At 40.2% G+C, this 16,928-nt stretch overlaps 1 long non-coding RNA gene across 6 annotated transcripts in view; it reads right to left on the bottom strand.

The window, feature by feature from the left end:
* Nucleotides 1-16,928, bottom strand: part of Gm32076 — a 38,039-nt gene that overhangs the window by 16,935 nt on the left and 4,176 nt on the right. For 3 of the 6 annotated variants that reach the window (XR_876963.1, XR_876965.1, XR_876964.1), the window contains exon 2: nt 5,709-5,848. This is a non-coding gene — a long non-coding RNA (predicted gene, 32076). Of the gene's footprint in view, nt 1-4,429; nt 4,599-5,708; nt 5,849-16,928 lie in introns of all 6 variants that reach the window. The other 3 variants (XR_385772.2, XR_001782139.1, XR_001782140.1) reach the window with 2 other exon arrangements.

Genomic DNA, 16,928 nt, shown 5'->3' with positions numbered 1-16,928 from the left:
CAAAAGACCCCTTTCTTAACGCTCAAAGTTTATATTTGTAGCTAGCTTTCAATGACTTGGGATTTATCCAGAACCTACTCGTGTGTATCACATTGCTTTAAGTTTTGTAGAAAGTGGAAGAAATGAAATCCATTGCTCATGCTTTGAGGTTCTTACTCATGGTAACCAGGAGAAACAAGCTATCTTGAGATGAAGATGCCAGTAATGAAGTAATCTCCTAATGTTGATATGTTGATCCCATTGGACAAAAGGAGGCGATAGTCAGAATGAGCCTGCCTGTCTTCTTAGCTATGATTCTGAAGGACATTAGAATAAAAGAATCATAATAGATTTGAGAGACTATGAAATAAGAGTCATTAAGGAATTATCTCGGAGAAGGTTCTCTCTTTTCTGTTCATCAGTCTCCCATTGAGTGAGCAAGCACAATTCTTCACTGTTACAAACAAAATCATTATTTAAAATATAGTCCTAGCCCTGGTGTAACTGCTTACAAATCTGAGTCATTTAAATCCCTCCAACGCCTCTGTGAAGGAAACTCCTTTATAATCTCCATTTTACAGATGAGTTCATTGAAGATTAGAGAGATGGTAAAAGACCTGTTGAGTATTCTGTGCTCATAGGCAGTGGTGTGGAAATTTATAATGACTCTATGACTCAGAACATTGATTTTGGTGCTGGTCGCATAATCTAGTTTGAGGTGGTTCTTTCCCAATGATCCAGCATCTAGGTAGTGATAGTATCGTCATAATCCAACTGTGAGGTTAGTGGTTCTCAACCTGTGGGTCGTAATCCCTTTGGTGTCAAATGACCTTTTCACAGGGGTCACCTAAGACCACTGGAAAACACAGATATTTACATTAGGATTACAACAGGAGCAAATTACAGTTATGAAGTAGCAATGAAAATAATTTTATGTTTGGGGGAATAACAGAACATGAGGAAGAATATCAAGGATTCACAAAATTAGGAAGGTGGAGAACCATTGTGTTAAGTCGTTGTGTTAGCTTGGTGATCTAGGACACAGGTAGTGATGGCAGCCCTGCAATACAGCTCATTAGGCAATGGTGTTGGAGTTTATAATCAGACTTCATTGATTTGGGTTCCATGCGAGTCTCACACGGCCTCCTTTCTGTAGAGACCAGACAGATGAGGAGTGAGAAAGATGCCTTTTTTTGGGGTGAGAAGCAGAGGGTCATTGCTCTTGTTTTTTTAGCTTAGGAATGCTTACTTTTGCATAGGTGGAGTATAGATAGCTTACACAGCTCGTTCTGAAAAAAATTTCCTCAGCTCTGCAGAGGAGGCCAGAGAATGCTGTGCTATGGATTGCACTGCAAGAGAGATATGTATAGGTTCTAGACTCTGCATCCCAGAAGATGACCTCATTTGTAAATACTCTCCAGAGAGATGTTCATGTTGCTTTTGTTGAGCATCATTGGAGAATTCAAGCCAGTTGAAAGTGGATTTCGAGTGGTTGCAGTGACCTCATCAGCCAATGACTAAATTAAGAAGAGGCCACCTCTTCTTCACACATCCATAGAGAGTGGGAAAAACTAAACATCTACAGTGAGGCCAACGAGGAAGCACATCAAATAAAAATATTCCTGTGACTACATGAAAATATACACAATTAAAAAATTAATCAAAATTTGACATCTCAAAAAAGTTACTCTTACACATCTGTGCCAGAGTCTGAATGAGGCCACTGTATTCGATGATGTGATTAGAGTTTATGTCCTTTCAATATCCAAACCCATTCAAAAACCTCCTCACTAACTTTCTTACTACTTACATTTTACTGATTTTAATTTTAATTTTGCTGTTTAACAGCTTCATACATTTATCGTAATGAATATTCATCATTTTTAACCCCCCCCCCCATTTTCCTCTTATCCCTTTCCCTCTCCTGTAGAAACACTTCTTCCCAATTCGGTTTTCCACTCTTGTTGATACTACAGTCAGAATGCCCCATACTGGGTGAATAATATAAATTATTTCACATTATAAAAGGAAAAAATTTATATGTAGCAGATACAGTATCCCTTTTTATTATTATTATTGAACAATGACCTTAATCTATCTGTCAAGCATCTGATTGCCAACTCACAAACTTAGTTTCACAGGCAAAGACTGTACATGAAATACGGAGTCATCCCCTGGCCCCAGTTTGCTTATACCCTCTGTGGTAGTTTAGAAAAATGTGGGTAAAATAACACATTGTTGCTTTATTTATTTACAATCCCTTCATCTTTGTTCACTTCAAAGTTTGGCTGCTTTAAAAGAGTGAGCTGAAGTTAGCTGGAGCCCCAGGTACAGATATTTATACAGAAGTGACCCTGTTGTGATTTTGCTTGGATCAGAGCCAAATGGAACTTTTTTTTTTTTTTTTGCCATGGCACTCTGTTGCCTTTGGGGTTACAAAGGATTGTGTGTAACTTTCTGTTTTCTAAAACTTGGCTCTTAATGATCTCATTGAGCTGCCTTCAACCCCTCCTACTGCTGGCACTGAGAAAAATAACACAACCATTCTTTCTAACATGAATATTACTGCAGTGTTTTTTTTTTTCAGATAAGAAGTAGCTTTAAAAGGCCTCTGACCCCACTGGCCAATTATTGTACAAAAAAAATGCCTTGTAGCCTTTCTGTCTTTATTCTTTTTGTTTCATAACAAGATAGTGGTTGTCATAGATATCCTCATTTTGAGTTGGCTGATAAATTATGAACAACCTTATAAACTCCCTGCTATTTCCTTAAGGTGAATGTCACATGTGTTAATTATTGTGTGTGTACATGTGTGCATATGTGTGCTTTTGTACAGGTTTGTATGTATACGTGCATGCTTTTGTATGTAATCTTTGGTGTCTTTCCTCAGCAGCTTCTTTCTTTCATTCTCTCTCTCTCTCTCTCTCTCTGTCTCTCTCTGTCTTTCTTTCTTTCTCTCTCTCTTTCTTTCCCTTTCATTTACCTGTCTATCTATCTATCTATCTATCTATCTATCTATCTATCTATCTATCTATCTATCTATTTATTTATTTATACAGGGTCTTGTACTTGGGTGTGAGGCTTCTGGTTTGTAGGCTAAGATGGTTGCCAAGCAAACCCCAGGATCTTTCTGTTTCTACCTCCCTAGCACTCCACTTGGGCACATCATGCCTGGCTTTTTGCATGGCCATCCTTGATTGAACTCAGGTGCTAATGCTTGCACAGAAAGCACTTTATTGAGTGCATTATCTTCTCCTGCCTTGGGAATATTCTCTTGCAATATGCGCTAGGATTATCTTTCTGAAATTGAAAGATGCCAGTGCTGTGTTGATATTCATTTTGGACAACAGAGGTAACTGCTTGTCTTTGTTGATGAAGGCTAGTAGTATTTTGAGATGTAAAAAATGGTGTTAAATTTTGGGGCCTTGACTATATGAGTTCAAAATAATTATTTTCTACTTTTCCCTTTTTAAAAGATCGTTATTTGTCTTTTAATAAGAAAGTGCAAGAAAGGATGTAGATTAGGGTAGGTGGCAAAGGAGTTGGGGAGAGAAAACTAATCAGAATATAGTGTATGAAAAAAAAAGCTAGCTGGGTGGTGGTGGCGCATGTGTTTAATCCCAGCACTTGGGAGGCAGAGGCAGGCAGATTTCTGAGTTCGAGGCCAGCCTGGTCTACAAAGTGAGATCCAGGACAACCAGGGCTACATAGAGAAACCCTGTCTCGGAACCCCCTCCCCCCAAAAAAGCTATTTTCAATTTTAAAAAATCCTAGTGTTTTTTGCTGGTATTTTCTCTATTTAGGGGAGACAAGGTAGTTGCTTAGGTGTTCATTAGATATGTGCTTTTCTATACTTTCCAGCTTCTCAAAAATACCTTGATGTGCATCCAATCTCTGGGATCCACCTAGGCATTGAAAAATGAGCACACTGTTGTTCTTTGTGCATCTGTCACATTGACTGAGACACTTGTAGTTTTACAGTATTTATTAGAAACTAGCTGAAAGGATATTTGGAGAGGTTCTTCTGGTTGTTGTTTTTAAATTTTATTCAGCTATTTGAAGTGGTTTGTCTGAGGATAGCTGATCAGGTGGCTGGAACATGTGTTGTTGCTACGTTGGCCATTTCTGCTTTCTCCTCCTGCCTTTCCAATGGGAATCTTCTCCTGGTTGGTGTCTGAGTGTACCCAGTACCAACAATCAACGTACTAAGCTGCCCACAGATCTCACACGAAGAATCAAGAAACTATGGCTCATCACATCACCTATTTATGAAGATCCTGGGGTCTGTTCCTGTATGGTCTGGGTACCAAGAGTAACTATATTTCCTCGGGAAATAGACATTGTTAGGGTTTATGGACACAGAATTGTCTACCCGACAAGACTTACTACCCAACAAGACTTACTTCCCACGTTGGCAGTGAGAACATGTAGGGTCAGTTTTATGGATTACCTCTTTGCATCTGGGAGGCACTGTGTTTGCATCATTAGACACATGATTGTGTGCACTTCATCTCCAGTCTTGTTTTACTTTCTCCCATTGCTTCATTTCAACTGCCGTTGTTGTGCTATCTCCTATGTGTCTTGTTATAAACTTCATATCTTTCCTGGGATAGACAAAACTATAAAAACAGATGTATAGACAGAAATTGAATGATTCCAAATGGGGTCTACATGGAATACTGCATGAACTAGTGAAGAGATAATGGGGATTCTGGATGCAGAGGACAATGTGAACAGACATAGAGAGGGAACACAGGCATAGTTTGGAAAGAGGATCAGATTTTAAAAACTTCTTTATGACAGTCAAGTCAATGTGTAGCAGAGCTGCCCAGCTGAGATCACTAAACAAGAACATGGCAAAAGATACATTGCTTAAAAATAAAACTGCTTTTTAATGTCTCTCAGCATGATCCACTTTATTTTATGTATAAATATATGAAAATATTTTCAACAATGTAGACTTGAATAAAACCTACTAAGTCTCTGAGAAAAAAACAAGAAGGTCATTGAGCTATGCATATTATTATACCATCTGGAGAGTACAGGGACTTCACAGTAAGACTAGTAGAGTCAACTCACCTGGACCCTTGGTGGCTTCCAGAGACTGAACTGCCAAGCAAAGAGTGAGCACAGGCTGGACCTAGGACCCCTGCACATATGTAGCAGATGAGCTTGGTCTTCATGAGGGTACTCCAACACCTGGAGGAGGGGCTCTTCCCAAGCCTGTTGCCTGCCTGCTTGTGGATCCTTTGCTCCTAAATGGACCACCGTGTCTGGCCTCAGTGGGAGAGGATGAGCATAGTTTCATAGCATCTTGATGTGTAGGGGTGGGGGCACATGGGTGGGAGAGTGTTATTGTAGCAAGATGACACCCAGAAGGGGGAGCTTTCCCTTCTCAAAAGAGAAGGGGAAGGTGGACTGGGAGAGGACTTGTGTGAGGCGTACTGGGAAGAGAGGAAGGGCTGATATTGAGATGTAATGTGAATAAATAAATAAGTTAAAAAAAGAGAAAATAATACCAGTACATTGGTGTTTAGTACATCTACTTCAAAACTTCAGAATAGGTGATAGCATTGTTTCAATTGTATGTATGTTTTCACCAGCCGTGTGTGGGACAGATACAAGAAAACAGCATCCTTTTTGTGAGATTAGGTATAAATTGGAAATGCAGCTGAGTAATTACAGAAATTATTCAAGTCAAAAATAAGCATTCTGTCTTCTTTACTCACCTGGAAATTTCTCAGCTTTCAGGCTCCATTTTCATTGGGTATTTTCCCATGGTTAAGGCCTTTAGATCAGGGCTCTATCCTGAATATTCAGCCTCTTGTTCTACATACAGTAGAGAACCAGTGAACGATGTTAAATGAACCTGTTAACAGAATGAATGTGATGTATATTCTATATATCTGCCATCAAGATGAAGTTGATTTGATCTTGGAGAAAGAGGGATGACCATTTGACATAATTCCCAGTTGGAAAGTACAGGCTAAGATAAAATGCTGTGTAGCCTCAATATCCCAGAAAACAATTTAATGTTATTTTTACAGATAGCTTGAAAATCCACTTGTTCTCCACAGTATGGAACCTTCACCAGTGTGAACCAATCATTTTCCTTTTCGTTTTTAGGTAATGGATTGTGCTGTTGGGGAGATTTGAAAACCAGCATTTACAATGATGAAGAGATGATATCTACTTACAAAAATCACCAGGACAATTTTCATTAGAGACACTCACCTTGGAATCTTATAGTTTTTGCTAGAAGTATGGTTCATATATAAGATGAGGATACTAGTCTAATAGGGTTATTTGAATAATATGATGAATTAATAAAGATAAACAATCTAGCATAACATTTGTGACTCTTTAAACTAGGTTCCCAAACCAAGACTGAGTTTTATTATTTGTGTCAAGTACAACTACCCTGAGGGCCCATCGTCATGTTTCCATGTAAACAATTTCCTGATACGCAAGCTGAGTGTATTGCCTTTTCTCCAAAACTCCATTTGAGGGTGCTATAAGGACCACCTCTCAAATATTAGCTCTTATAAAGTTGATGTCTACCCACCCTGTAAGCACTTTACATATGAATAATTTTACCTGAATAATTGCCAACAACAGCCTTCAATGAAATTAAAGTATTATTCTGGGACCAAGGTATGACATACACAGATGCTTTTAATGATTAATCCAATTATTCAAACAGTGATGCTTTTGCCCTTGCTTCAGGGCTCCAAAAGGAATGATTAAGCTCCACTGGTTGTCTAGATCAGTGTGTTTCCACCTTGGCAGCACAGGCATCCTGGGGGTGGATGATACTATACTGTATGGGTCTTCTGCATCATGGAACTGAGCAGTGTCCTTGGCTTCTTCAATCAGATATCAGTAGCACAGACCTACTGCACCAATTGTAACAATAAAGAAAACACACCTCTGGACACGGTCAGCTATTTCCTGGATATTACTAGGTGATCAATGTCATACCTCTATTTGAGAAACTCCAGAGTGACAGTGTCAAATTGTCACTTCTTTTCACTACTTCATACGATGAATCCTTAGAGTATGTTTTGAAATTAAATTATGGAGGCTTCTTTCTTGATCAATTTAAAACAAGACCAGCAATTTTCAGTTCTGTATGATTTAGTGATTTAGATCAAACCACCCTTTGAGGTCTCTCTCCATTCTCACTGGGGCTGCCTCTTCTTTGCCTTCTTGATATAATGCAGGCTGTTTTTGCCTTCTTATAATGCATTACATATGGATCTTCTGGTTTTGATTACTGAGAAATAGTCATGAATCTTGCATCCTTTAAGATTTTTTTTATCAGTGTCTAACTTTCAGAGATTCTTTTGTCCATCAAGCTGTACAGACCATTCTATATCATTTTCAAGATGGACTGAGAAGAGTAGGATCAGAGGTGTGCGGTTGCTGGGGCTGTTTTCATGTCCGAGGGCCTCACCGCACATCGGTAGCAGGTGCTACACAAAGAGCTTGGAACGTATCCTAGCAGAGCTGCCATAACCCATTGTCAGCACCTACTTCAACAATCAGCACATTGTGCAGAACAATCCCAGAGATCTTAGGAGAGGATATCCCAGGGCCCGAGAGCTGCTGTTTATGTGTGGCACAAGATCAAGAATGATATGGCAATCATTTTAATGGATTTGTTTAGTTAAAACTTGTGCCAACAGCACCCAAGGGCCTCACCCTTCCTCACAGTATTCTGATCTCACTGAAAACAATGCTGCATATATTTGAGAAGTGTAGACATGTTCTGGGGTAACGTGCATGAGGAATGCACACAAACCCACAGTGGCCATTCTACCTGTTGGCATATATGTGTCTTAGTATTTCTGTTTCAGTCAATCAACACCAGGGATGAAGATTTGATGTGGTCCAGGCTTTTCTAGGTGTACATTGTACCTATTGGTAAGAATGGAGAATCAGGGGAGAATGTGAGGGAGAAAAGAAAAGATGCCATCTGATTCTACAAGGTAGCCCCCTCGCTTCATTCAAAACAATCTCTCTCTCTCTCTCTCTCTCTCTCTCTCTCTCTCTCTCTCTCTCTCTCTCTCTGCCTGTCTCTCTCTCTGTCTCTCTGTCTGTCTCTCTCTCTCTCCCTGTGTGTGTGTGTACTGTGCAAGGGGAACCAGAATACAACTTGTGTTTTAACTGTCGGATATCACCCATCTTTAGAGACAGAGTTTCTTACTGGATTGGAACTTGAAGTCCCTGTGATCTGTTTCTCTGTGTCTCCTCCAAATTCAAGTGTGAACTACCAAGCAACTGCCATAGCTTTCCTACATGGATGCTGGGAAGGCAACTTGGTGTGCTCACAAAGTAAAGAATTCACCGCTTGACCTATTTTTCCAGTTCTCCCTGCCCCACTTACTTGAGTTTGAATAGAGATTTGAATCAAATTTGAATAGAGATTCTTCTTTAATTGGATGCATTTCAATTACACATAAAAATACAAATAAAAGTTACAAATTTCAATTACAAATAAAAATAAATCACACCTATGAGTCATGACCAAATAATGTAAAATATTATGTGTTAATAAAATGTTTTAAAAGGAGGCAGGGATTGTAGTTCAGTCAGTAGAATATATTCATGCATACACAAAGCCCTGGATTTAATTATCCACACTGCATAAATATGAATGATACAAAAAGTATCTACAACTTCATGATGGTAGAAAAGTATTAGTTATAAGAAGATTGGCTAAAGGAAGGGTCCACGCTCAGTAAATTCATAGCTTTTCCCGACCTATGGCGTTGGGTGAAATACACAGAAATAGACTAGTGGAAAATATTGAGAAACACCTCACAAGATGGGCTCCCCTTGGCTTAAGTATTCTTTTAGCCAAGTTTATATGAAGATGGAAGGAAATTTACTTTCAACATAGTGACTTGTGTTGGTACAATGTTTTTATTGACTCTTATTCTAAGCTATGGCTTTTATATTCTTCTGTTCTCTTTGACTGATATTTAATGAGTACATTTCAAAGAACATTTTTGCTGTTTTATAGTCAGAATGCTAGGCTCTAACAACTGAAATTTGTAAAGCTGTACAATATAGCCATTCCAACATGCTTCCATCAGTCATATACCAATAAATAACAGTGATTTCAAGGGTGATTAATCATTATCATTATAAAGCACTTTGGCCAAGCCAACATCTGTTTCCATGGATACAGCAGCTGGCCATCACAGTTTTTTAATTTATATATTTTAGTTATTGTTCCCAGATGAAGGCCATTGTACACAGTATGACCTTTTAGCTTTAAGCCCCAATGGGCTCTCAAGTGGGTTACACACAGCCTATAGTTCTTTTGAAAAAGAATTGTTGCAAATTGTGGAGATCTGAGGAACTGAAGTAAGTCTTCACAAAGTCTTCTCACCATTGCTTCCTTAAAAGGGCCTGGTGAAGAAGCTAATTGTGCCAATGATGCTATCAGTGTATGAGAGACTCTTGAGGCTGGGTGTAGTAAGTTCTAGTCTTTTCCTGCAAAATGGGATGACTAGTTCACAATTACCATTTATACACTGATAAATCTGGTATACAGAACTTGAAGGTTCCAATAACAATGTAATAACAAAAAGATGCATAAAGTAGTCACTCTAGCTTACCAGCCTGTGTGTGTATGTGTGTGTGTGTATTAAAATTTTACTATACAATAAGTGATGCATAACCACTCCGTGTTAATAAAATTTGTTACAAGGAGGCAGGGGACATTGCTCACTAGTTAGAATGCTTGACAAGTATATATGAGGCCCTTCATCTGACCCTCAGAGCCACATATACTGGGCATGATAGTAAATACCTGTAATCCTAGTACTTCAAGGAGGAGGGTGAGGAGGAGGAGGAAGAGGAGGAGGAGGATGGGGGAGGAGGAGGAGTAGGTAGAAAGATTAAAATTTTCAATTCAACCTTGACTATGTATCAACGTTGAAGCCAGTTGAAATATGTGATCTCTAAGTTAAAAACATGTTTGACCTACAATTATTAACTACGCTGATTTGTATCTGAGTATCAAATTACTATACCACATCCTGTAGGTATGTAAATTAAAATGATATTTATATTAGAATTTTAAAAAAGGACTCTCAGGCTACTTACATTATACTGAGGATGAGAGGTTTGCATTCCTTACTCTCTGTCCTACTCAACCTGAGCAGAAACCTGGGTGATATCTAATTCTCCTGCCTCTTAGGTCACAGCTAATGTTCATGTGTTTTCTTTGGTTACCCTAGGCAAATGTAGTTTCTTGGGTCTCTATTTATCATGTCAGCATGTATAGGCACATGAGTATGTGTACATGTGTATATCCATGTGCGCACACTTACACGTATGCCTAAGAGCAGAGCACGTTATTTCAGGATAGTTGAGGCTTAAGTGGTTCTACATGGAAGAAACTTACGTTAAACATAGTTACATAGGCAGCTGAAGAACTGAAGCCATGGGAATGCTGAGCCAGCAAAGTCTACCTTCACTCAAAGTGACGACCATTGGGCATGAGGTTTAGTTTCTGAAGCACAGCAGACTTGTTTAAATAAAGGCTACCTGAACTGAGAACTGAAGAACTTTTAACTGAATACTAGATGAAATCTCATACCACAGACTTGCTTGGGAAATACTCCCTCCATGGTAAGAGAAAGCAAAATGATTATCCGCAGCATAGGAACTCAGGAGGGGATATAGAAATTGGATAACTCCATAAAGCTGGTTACTGGGACCCATGTAGCACACAGTGTAAAGTTCTAGTTAATCTGTCGATGATCTTTCTAGTAAGGATGGCCTCTCCTACAGGAACATAACTTGTTTGGAAAATAGAAGAATCAGAACAGGAAAAACCTAGTAGTTTGGTCCTTTCTTGCTTGGAAGGTAGGCTCATGCTTGGTCCTTCAACTCTTTAAACCTTCACTAATTTACTTAATTTACATTAATTTATTCTGGGTAGATAAGATGCTAAGAAACCTCTATATTTTGACCATTGTTGACTAATTTCTCTTTAAATGGTAGAATCAACTGCCAGGATTCTTATCTCTTCTCTACAAAATGAGGATACAATAAAGTTGTGTACTGTTTGTTATAAGGCTGAAAAACTAAACTAGGCCCAACAAACAAAACAAAAACAAACAAACAAACAAGCAGGAAATCTTGGATTTCTTGGATGCCTTGATGAAGCCGGCAACTCTGAGTATTATTCATTTCCAAGGACTTCAGAAGGGAAGAGACTCAGTGGCCCAAGGAAATAACCAGGTAAATCAAGTGGCTCGAGAAGTGGCTATCTAGGAGCCTATCCAGGTTATGGGCCTGCAAGACATACCTGCTGGGGAATGGGACGGGACTAAGGGATAACCTCACTTAAATATAGAGATGAAGAAAGGACTCAGATTGCTAGCCACCCTACCAACTACTGCCTAGAGAATGAAGGTCAATGACATGCACAGGAAGGAAAAACTATACTCCCCAGAAAGCAAGCAAAAGACTTACTAGGTCAGATGCACAAATGGACTTATTTAGGGGATTAAAAACATGTCTAAACAGTTAAGGGACATAAAATATATATAATGGACCTCAAGTTTTGTGCCAGAGACATGGTAGAACAGTGTAAGGTATACCAACAAGTGAATGCTTATGTGGTCTAGAGGATAACTCCTCTCCTAGGGGAGAACGGCCTGGAGTATATTGGGAGATCAATTTTACAGAAGTTAAGCCAGGAAAATATGGTTAGAAATTCCTTCTAGTGTTTGTGGATACTTTCTTTGGATGGGTTGAGGCTTTCCCCACCAAACAGGAAACAGCTACTGTGGTAGCCAAGAAGATATTAGAGGAAATTTTTCTGAGGTTCATAGTGTCCAAGGTAATTGGATTGGACAACAGTCCTGCTTTTGTCTCTAAGCTACATCAGGGATTGGCAGAGATATTTTGGACTAATTGAGAGCTCCGTTGTGCAAACCAGCTCCAGAGATCAGGGAAAGTAGAGAGAATGAACAGAACCCTACAGGAGATCTGAACTAAATTGCCCTCAGAGATTGGCGCTGACTGGGTGATGCTCCTTCCCCTGGCACTGTCCTGAGCCTGGAACACTCCCTACCATTTTAACCTGACCCCTTTTGAGACCCTGTTTGGGACCCTACTCCCTTGACCCTGCCTCTTGACCCTCCTCCATGTTCCTGCCCAGAGTGACTTTTCAGGCTGACAAGCATCTTAGGGCTGGATTGCAAGCTTTCCAGATCAGCTACTAGGAGTTGTGGCCTAAACTTAGTGCCCTGTATAACACAGGTACCCTAGACATTCCACATGAGTACCAAGTTGGAGATTGGGTATACATTAAGAGGCATCATGCTGAAAACTTGGAAGCAAATTGGGAAGATCCATTCCTGGTGTTGTTGACCACCCTGGCCTCCGTTAAAATGACTGGAATAACTGTCTGGGTTCACATAACTCATATCAGACCAGCACCTGAGTCTGATGCCAACTGGATAGCAGCCAGACACCTGAGTGACAGTCTCAAGCTCAAGCTCACTTGCCCTTCTGCAAGGCCAGAGAAACCATGAGATGCCTACAGTGTTTCTTCCTTGCAGCGCTGAGCCTCAGCATTTTCCCAAAGCCCTACCAAAACGACTTGGCAAGTACTCTCAGCCAATGGGATTATAGCTTTGTCCACTACAGAGGAACACCTAACTTCTTACCTGATGGCCAGACCTTGTCTTTGATCTTTGTAAGTTATTGGTGGACCTTGACTCCTGGGATATCCCCACCCTAAAGATGAAGGGGGAGGGATTACCTGAATGTGAGGGTCAAGGGACTTGCAAATCTAAACCATGTCCCAGAAGCAGCTGTGGAGGGTGGGGCTTAGGTTGTGGACACCTGAAGTTGAGGAATGTGCTGTGAGAAACCCCCATATATGTGTGCCCCCGAGATGGGAGAAACCAGCAGCAGGACCATCAGTGTGTAGGGGCTAACTGCTTTTTCTGTGCAACCTGGGGGTATGAAACATCAGGAAGCACATACTGGAGACCATTCTGGGGATAGTTAAAGATTCGATGGCCAAGGTGAAAGGAGGGCTAGCCAAGCGGAAGAGAGAATGAGAACAGAGTCGGGGCTGGTTCGAGTCTTGGTTTAAGTCATCCCCTTGGTTAGCCATTTGTTAGGACCTCTACTTGTTCTCCTGCTATTATTGACCTTTGGACCCTGCATATTGAACATGCTTATAAGCTTTCTTCATAAAAGAAACAATAGGAGCAGTACAACTGATAGTTCTGCATCAACAATATGAGACCCTGAGTACAGGACCTGAAAAGTATGAGTTAGTTACCCAAGACCCCTGAGCATAGCTCCAGGATTGGAACTTGAACAAGAAAAAAGAGAGGGGGGGGGGTGGATAAGGAACTCTAAGGGCTTTTTCCAGTCCCACACCTTCCTTACAGCTTCCCTTTTCTGCCTGTGGTCAAGGCTAGGCCAAGTTCTGTTCTCCACCCACAGGAACATTCTTAAGTAAAAAATTCTCAGAATGTACTGACTGATAGTCACCTGACCCTCTGGAAAGTCCCAGGTAGCATTCAAATGCGTGTCATGATTGCTAGCCAATAGGTTTAAAGGTCAATATGCTTAACCAATAAGTTTGAACTGTAACCTTGCTGATGTAACCTGTGCCCCTAAAAAGTATAAAAACTGCTTGTAGTAGCCATTCAGGGTTGCCTTTTAGTCACTCACCTTGTGAGACTAATGGAAAGTTGACCCTGATATGTCAGAAAGTAATCCTCTTGCTTTTGCATCAAAACAACAAACAAAAAAACAAACAAGCCCAAAACATGTTCATTATTGCACAGCTTTTTGTGGTCAGAAGTCTGAACAATGTTGAATTAAGTCCCTCTATGATGTTTCCATGAAGGTCTTGCCCAGGGCTGTGTTCTCATCTGGAGGCTCCAAGCACAAGGATCACTTTGTAGTTCACGTAGGATGCTTAGATTTCTTTCATCTATAAAAGTTAGGAAGCCAGCGAAGAAAGCAAACATTACAGCCCATTGGTCAGCTAGAGCCTTTTATCATGTGTACATTCTATCATTCATGGTACATTTTTATGCCTCCACTCATAGGGTGTGCTACTTAGTTGGTTAAGAATACCAGGAGGTAAGGATTTTAGAGCCCTGGATGCCATACTTCCTAACTTTGCAGATACAAGTTCGAGGAATGCCTACAGCCAGGCTTGTGCCAGAGACACTACGGAACATACTTTGGCTGCTGCTCGGGTGCAGAGGTAGAGGTCAGCAGCAGTGTAGGATGTATCCAGCTCCTCACTTCTGCTTCTCTTCCAGCATCTTTGCAACTTTCACTTTTGTGAGCATCCTGCATTTTCAATCTGGTTGTATACTGAGTCTCCTCACAACGAAAGCTACAATTTACTTGATTCCATGTCCTAAGGCAGGTGCCTTTGATCCATTTGCTTTTTCAAAACATCAGCTGTGCAACATCTCCCTACTTTGTCATGTCTTTGCTATGACCAATCTGCATTGCCATGGTCAATCTGATAAATTCTCTACTCTCTCCATCAGTGGGAGCAACACTTCTACTTTAGTGTTTGTCCCAAATGGATAGCAGTATAATTAGTCTTTTCCAAATGTCATATATGTGATATATACATATCACACACACACACACACACACACACACACACACACACACACAATCTGAGTTCAACTTGCCACCCTCACACAGCACAATGCTCCTGTGACCTATCTAATTTGTTATACATCTCAATATTTCATTCCCATTGATCACCAGGTAATATACTGTTTTATGAACAGAACACTATTAGTTTTTTATTAAGCAATAGGAAGTTTGCAGCTTGTAATTATTATAAATCACTATGCATGCAAGTTTGTATGGAGATTTTTGTGTAGAAGTATCTTTATTTCTTTTTGAAGAATAGTGCGGGTGGGGGGGGGTGAGATAATTGTTACCAGTTACTTATAGTAAGTAGAAATGTACTATCATGATTACTAGAACTTCTGAAGACATGATTTTGAAAGAATCAGTAGAAGATGGCAAGAATGTTTACTTGGGTGTCAGTTTATGATTCTTCAAAGTGTGCTCCTTGGAAAAAATAACCTTCAGGGTTCTTTGCTGTGTGAATTCACCTTTCTGTCTAGAAGGAATGAATGGATCAAGGAATACAATTAATTGCTCATGGTCTAATCTTTGATTACACAGAACAAATCTAAGGCCACATTCTTTTAGTAGGATGCTCTCCAAAAGCCTGTGGCATTATAGGAGTTCTGTTTCTGGGGTTCAACCCTCTGGTATGACTTGGACAAACCTATGCCCTTACGACTCTGGTTCCATTAGCTGTCGGTGCATTCTTTGTTTCTATTGTGTACTGGAATTGGTCCACTAACCCATTAATATAACACAGCTCTACTGTTTTCCAGGTGGCCATTGCTTCAGCAGTGTCAGAATGGTCAAAACTATGCCACATGTTTCTTGCTTATGCCTCTTCTCATATAGTTCCCTTTCTTGTGATTTTTGTTTTGGTCCTACTTGGACACCAATTTCTTCCTGGCCAGGACATTTTGGCATTTGTGTGATACCCTTGATGTGCATTTTTATTAATTGATTGTAATTTGCATAAGTTAAAATGTCCCCTGCTGTTTCTATGGAGGAACCAGTGTTTTTAATCTTCTGATGTTGTTTCCATGGCAGAATCTCTGCCTTTTTTCTTCTTCTTCTGTGTGTGTCTCTTAGGGACCTAGCCTGGTTCCTGGTGGAATACATAGACACATGGATTGCCACCTTCTTTGAGTGATGGGGGATTGAACATTCAGGAGAAATTTTTCTAGTTCTGTAACTGGATGGGTAAATCGACAGCAATGATGAAGTAGAACACTTGGCTAAAGGCAGGGAAGAGCAAGAGGGCAGCAGGAAAAGGCAGGAGTTTAGTCTGATGCTCAACCTTGCTTCCTCAGTGTGTCTGGATTTAACGAAGTCTTGAGAAATACAATTTAAAAGGGTGAAAACTTTGTCTTGGCTTATGAGGAGAGTGCATGGTCACCTGCCTCTGTTGCTCTGGATTGTGCATGTTGAGGCAGAGCATTGTGGTAGAAAGCATCTGGTTTGGTAAGGAGACTCACCACATGGAAGACAGGAGTCAGAAGGTAAGATTGAGGCTGAATGAGGTCTGGTAGAAGATAATACATTTCCAGGGCATACCCTCAATGCCCTACTTTTTAATAGTCAGGTCTCATTTCCAGTAATTTTCCTTGTCTTTCAATAAGGCCATCAGATTATACATCTAAGAATGGATTGATTCATAGATGAGGTTAAACTTGTATAATCCTACCCCCTTCAAAATAGCTACTCTCTTAACATGAATGCACTGGGTTTAATGGATGAGGGACATTTCAGATCCAAATCAAAATAGCAGGAAAGGAGAACAAGAACAACTGAGGCATCAGATCGTAGAATATGTCTTTGGCATTGGTTTTTACACTTGAGAAAAGATCAAGAGTAGAGTTTAGCCTTCTGGTCTCCATCTGCTCTCTGGAGCTAAGGATGTCCCACAGCCCTCCATACTCAAATCCTTCCCGCTGAGAGCTGGTCTCCCAGGAGTGCTCTTACTCCTGAGCTCACAGGTGAGATTACCACCAAAAGAAATTCCTTCAATCACACCATATGCACAAAACAAAGAAAGAATATTAAAGCAGTAAGGGAAAATGGTCAAGTAACATATAAGGGCATATCTATCAGAATTCCACTAGACTTCTCACCAGAGACTATGAAAGCTAGAAGATCCTGAACAGATGTCATACAGACATTAAGAGAACACAAATGCCAGCCCAGGCTACAATACCCAGCAAAACGCTCAATTACCATAGGTGGAGAAAACAAGGTATTCCATGACAAAACCAAATTTACACAGTATCTTTCCACAAATCCATCCCTAC

Source organism: Mus musculus, chromosome 17, assembly GCF_000001635.26.
Source record: "Mus musculus strain C57BL/6J chromosome 17, GRCm38.p6 C57BL/6J".
NCBI lineage: Eukaryota > Metazoa > Chordata > Mammalia > Rodentia > Muridae > Mus > Mus musculus.
This window is presented reverse-complemented; position numbering and strand designations above follow the sequence as displayed.